The 6,152-nt window shown below is 34.3% G+C and overlaps 1 long non-coding RNA gene across 1 annotated transcript in view; it reads left to right on the top strand.

Annotated features, from left to right (window-relative positions):
- LOC139996838 (uncharacterized) overlaps positions 1–6,152 on the top strand; it is a 396,216-nt gene that overhangs the window by 83,219 nt on the left and 306,845 nt on the right. The window lies entirely within an intron of this gene.

Genomic DNA, 6,152 nt, shown 5'->3' with positions numbered 1-6,152 from the left:
GGGTCTCAACAAAAACTATTTCACTGTTTTTCCTTCAACACGTACAACAGAGATAAGACCCTAAGAGTCTCTTCTTCTTTATCTTTCTGAAAGATAGAAACTGACTGAAAGGCAACGTCGACGCTCCGTATTGGTGTGAACGAGCAGTAAAATTTGCCTGCAACTATGAAACAAGCGTTTGTTGCTTTTAATTTGTATACTTGTATCTGATTTGTTGTCGAAAATATTAAATGCAGATGAATTGGCATGGCAGGATATTATATGGAAATAAATTCAGGTGGTAAAATACAAAACCACAAGGTGAACAAAATCGAAAACTTTAAGAGAGAAAACACGACAATAGGTTAAAAGTCAGGGCCGACGCAAGGCAGTTTTTAAAATTACCCAATTAAAAAACACCGATTTTGATTAACTTTTTACAGAGTGACGATACCATTAACAGATGCAGGACATTATTTTAGCAGCGATGATTCAATTTAAAGGAGTGGGAAAAATGATGAAAGTTCAGTGTAACTCCATAAAGTCCTCATATCCTGGAAACTATTTTAGGTAGAAAAATCCAGGCGCTCTTAAAGAAATGTACTTCTTAGAGAAATTAAACTACATGAATAGCTTTTTGCAAAAGTCACACATGATTACAGACTTTCTACTTTCATTGAATTTTTAATGCATGCGAGAAAATATTACTTGAATTTGTTTAAAAACTGCTTACAAAAAATTGTAATTAATGTAACAGCATTTGTAAATAAATAATTCCTCATTGTAAAAGTCTACTTTTAACATCACAAGATCTAATGTTAATATACATGTGCCCTAACAGAAAAGATCCAACAAATTTGGTTCCAAGTATAATGCTTCGTGTTAATTAATACTAATACAAGGAATCCTGGTCTTCACAGAAATTGCTGATAATTAACCTCCATGTACTTTCCTATAGGGAAACATAATAATTGTATGAACAGTGGTATAACATTGCACAAATGCAAATTAAATTGATATTACCTTAAGTGCAAAAGAATTGTTTGACAGGCATAAAAAAAGATGGAAATTCCAGACGAAGCTCGTGCAGGGAACACGAGGATACCAGGACGCTCGACCAACAAACCGGCAATGCATCGTTAGCCGGAATGGTTGGCAGATAAATGACGTGGTCGCCTCGCATCTGACGTGAATGAAGCCAGGATGGCTTACCTACGTGTCCGTCGGATCGTGCGTGTACCAACGGGACCCACGTTGATCGCAATGACTACCTAATGATACATTGAACCGCGTGTTGCCTGGTGCATGCCGGCAACTTTCCGCGGTTTTAGCTTCAAACGAGCTTTCCTACTTGGCAAAAGGACACGAATATACTAGGAAATTACAATTGTTTCAGAAGCAAAAGAAAAGAGTATTATACTATTCGAAGGAAGAACTTTAGGGGGTACATAAATCAAAGTAATTTCTTATTTCAGATCAGTAGGAGATCATGAGAATATCATTTTTGAAAATTTTGTTTGCCCTCTCTGGCGTTTATGTCCACGTCATGCTCGCGTTGCGCGCTTATGTTCCTTTGCTCCTCCATGTTCACGCTGTACCGTGGTCATTTGAAAGACATCAGTGTAATGAAGTTTATTATGGTAGCATGTGTTACATTAGAGCATAACGTTATGGCGGCGTCGTATTTACGTTATTTCATAGACACAGCAAAAAATAATACGGGACTTTATACTAAATTTTGATTATTCGTTTCTATTAAGTTTCTGCCAACTTCTTATTTCAAGCTCATTTTCATTTCACTATCAATCCCTGGAAATATAATAGTTTGTTATTTAATGTCAGTTGGTAACTATTTAATATTATATTAACGTTATTCAATATATTCATTTCATTACGAGCTATGCATTCGCAGACAGTGAGAGCTGTTTAAATTATCACCGCTTTCGCGTAATATCGTGCAAACTATTTTGTTCTTCGTTTCCAACCACTCTCGCTACTTATCGCAACAACTTTCACAATCGTCGTTTCAAGGAATAAACCAAGTCTGGCGAACGCGTATCGCGGTTCAAACGATACGACAATCGGTTATTGACCGCGAAAATCCGCTCGCAGCGAGTGATACCAGACTGTGGAAAGAAACGAAGTACCGCGAAAAATCGCCGAATGACGTAAAACTGGGTGACCATGCTACCAGTTATCAAGGCCGGTATTTTAATGGTCAGTCACGGTTGATGTACTCGAAGAAGCTATTCTAGATGATTCTCCGACAGTATCGCTGACTCTTGTTTACTTGAATGAAACTCACCAACGTTGAATTTCATTTAATGCAATTGTTACGTGCATTAACTTAATTCCTTCTAACTCTGTACTTGTACAGCATGTGGCAAAATATTTGATGGATATTTATGTACAGTTGTAGACGTGGAAAGGATGACAACGTTCACGTGCAAACACGCCGTTGGAGGCTTATTCTTCAGCTTGTAAACAATTTTATTTTACCCTGGAAATATATATTGGTATCAATGAATCAGCAGGCAAACCTGTCTCTCTATCTCACTTACACTTCATATACTTTTACAAATATGAAAAATTTCTCTACGTACTTGCATGAATATATGTGGGTGGGTGGAAAAGTGGTAGAACAAAAATATCAAGACGGAGAGGAAAAGAAGAAAAGGAAGAGGAGGAACGAAAGAAATAGAAAGAAATGGGAAAAAGAAAAAGAGAGGAGGGAGAGAATGATGTAAGCAGGGGAGGAAAGAAAAAAGAGAAGCGAGAGACACAAGAGAAATAAAAGAGGAAAAAGAGGGGAAAGAGCATGCGAAAGAAAAGGAACAAGAGTGGGAGAAAGAGAAGAAAGACAAAGATAAGAAAAAAAGGAGGAGAGGGAAGAAATACAAGCAAGCGGAAAGAAGAAAGGGAAGAAAGACAAGCAAAGAAAGGAAAGAAGAAAAAGAAAGCGGCGAAGGAAGAAAAGAAAAGATAGAAAGAGGACCGCACAGTATGCAAATTCAACTTATCCTCTTTTCTAGTTTCCCGAAACGAAATACCCGCAACATGTCGGTATTTTTCACATGGATCTGTAGAACGATGGTTCGATGACATACGAATCTTAGGGAAATGGCGAGGAGGCGAGACCTTGCGCCATCATAATTTTCCATGGAACTGCGTTTTTATGCCGTGACGGAAATTAATCGGCCCGCATTAATTAATAGACAGTTAAATTCAACGGTCGCTGTAAAACCGGTAGCCAACGCGGGGCTCAGGAAAAAGGAAAAAGTACGTAGCGATATCAACGGTTGCATCGCGAGTTCGTGCGGTGTCCGAGGAAGTAATTAGGCAGCTACTTTCAAACCCATTTATTATCACTCGGCTATCTCACCATAGTTGAGGAATATAATACTCGTACCTTTTTATTTATGTCTTGCAAAAACTGTTTATTCGAACGAAACTATCGAACGAGTTATTAGCACAATCACCTACGTTCTTCGGGTTCTTAGAGATTGAAACGAATTGTAGGACTGGTTACTTTGATATCTGCAAATAATGTTCCGCAGACATTGATTTCTTGTCGTGTCATGATTTTTTACTGGTAATATAACGCATTATACCAAGTTTTATCAAGATTCTACGCTGCTTACTTATATTTATTATACTTGCTGCCCTTTCTTAACCCTGTTGCAATTTTCAAATCTTCATGCTCCAGTTACTAAAAAAACCAGAAATCAAGGTTACTCATCATCTGCCATATTTTTCATAGAAATTGTGTACCAATGGAAAAACACAGTTGAATAGAAAATACAATTCCACCTGCAAATACACTATTGATAAAAATGCTTAAGATGATTATATTAGCTTGAAAACTAAAAAGAATTGAGTAATAATAAACGTAATAATCTGTTTTTAACCATGTTGCAATTTTCTAATCTTTATGCTGCAGTTATTAAAAAAACTATAAATCACAGTTACTCATCATCTGCCATATTTTTCTCAGAAATTGTGTAATAGAAAAACGCAGTTGGATAGAAAATACAATTCCACCTGCAAACACACCATTGATAATTTTATTAGATCATATTTCAAACCTAAAAAGAATTGAGTAATAATAAACGTAATAATCTGTTTTTAACCCTGTTGCAATTTTCAAATATTCATGCTTCAATTATTAAAAAAAATATAAATCACAGTTACTCACCATCTGCTATATTTTTCTCAGAAAAATGCAGTTGGATAGAAAATACAATTCCACCTGCAAACACACCATTGATAAAAATACTTAAGATGATTATATTAGCTTCAAAACTAAAAAGAATTGAGTAATAATGAACATAATAATCTGTACTTAACCCTGCTGTAATTTTCAAATCTTCATGCTGCAGTTACTAAAAAAACTATAAATCACAGTTACTCATCATCTGCCATATTTTTGTCAGAAATTGTGTAATAGAAAAACGCAGTTGGATAGAAAAAAATTCCACCTGCAAACACACCATTGATAATTATATTAGATCATATTTCAAACCTAAAAAGAATTGAGTAATAATAAACGTAATAATCTGTTTTTAACCCTGTTGCAATTTTCAAATATTCATGCTTCAATTATTAAAAAAAATATAAATCACAGTTACTCACCATCTGCTATATTTTTCTCAGAAAAATGCAGTTGGATAGAAAATACAATTCCACCTGCAAACACACCATTGATAAAAATACTTAAGATGATTATATTAGCTTCAAAACTAAAAAGAATTGAGTAATAATAAACGTAATAATCTGTTTTTAACCATGTTGCAATTTTCTAATCTTTATGCTGCAGTTATTAAAAAAACTATAAATCACAGTTACTCATCATCTGCCATATTTTTGTCAGAAATTGTGTAATAGAAAAACGCAGTTGAATAGAAAATACAATTCCACCTGCAGACACACCATTGATAATTATATTAGATCATATTTCAAACCTAAAAAGAATTGAGTAATAATAAACGTAATAATCTGTTCTTAACCCTGTTGCAATTTTCAAATCTTCATGCTGCAGTTATTAAAAAAATTATAATTCACAGTTACCCACCATCTGCCATATTTTTCTCAGAAATTGTGTACCAACAGAAAAATACAGTTGAATAGAAAATACAATTCCACCTGCAAACACACCATTGGTAAAAGTGCTTAAGATGATTATATTAGCTTGAAAACTAAAAAGAATTGAGTAATAATAAACGTAATAATCTGTTTTTAACCCTGTTGCAATTTTCAAATCTTCATGCTTCAATTATTAAAAAATCTATAAATCACAGTTACCCACCATCTGCCATATTTTTCTCAGAAATTGTGTACCAACAAAAAAATACAGTTGAATAGAAAATACAATTCCACCTGCAAACACACCATTGGTAAAAGTGCTTAAGATGATTATATTAGCTTGAAAACTAAAAAGAATTGAGTAATAATAAACGTAATAATCTGTTTTTAATCCTGTTGCAATTTTCAAATCTTCATGCTTCAATTATTAAAAAATCTATAAATCACAGTTACCCACCATCTGCCATATTTTTCTCAGAAATTGTGTACCAACAAAAAAATACAGTTGAATAGAAAATACAATTCCACCTGCAAACACACCATTGATAATTATATTAGATCATATTTCAAACGTAAAAAGAATTGAGTAATAATAAACATAATAACACCATCAAGGAATTAATCTAATATGTAACATAGAAAAATATCTAATATAGAATTTATGTAATGAAGAAAGTACATACTTTGAATTTAAAATTTATAATCCAGACCAAATACCAAAATTTCATTAAAAATTGAAAATTTTCAGCAAGCCTATATATCTACACAATACTCACGTTCGTCGATCGCAAAACACTCGAATGCAAATTTCAATAGTACAATTGCAACGGTATTCGTAAATTAACAAAATGGCGATCTAAACGTCCGCGACTATTATTGAATAACCGACGAATCAGTTAGGGGAAGAAGGGATCAAGTTGCAGTAGATCACTTTCTACAATTATCGTGACGTGGACAACCGGTAGAAGAAGAATTAGAGTTTGGCTGTCGCGGTAAGGGGGACTTGCTGGTGGATAAAGAAGGTGGGGTTAGAGGCAAACGGGTCTCGGTTACGTCCAAATAGAAATTCAATTGATCTTGTCCGGTAGTGT

This window comes from Bombus fervidus, chromosome 19 (genome assembly GCF_041682495.2).
Source record: "Bombus fervidus isolate BK054 chromosome 19, iyBomFerv1, whole genome shotgun sequence".
NCBI classification, from domain to species: Eukaryota; Metazoa; Arthropoda; class Insecta; order Hymenoptera; family Apidae; genus Bombus; species Bombus fervidus.
The sequence above is the reverse complement of the archived record's forward strand: the minus strand, read 5'-3'. Positions and strand labels throughout refer to the sequence as shown.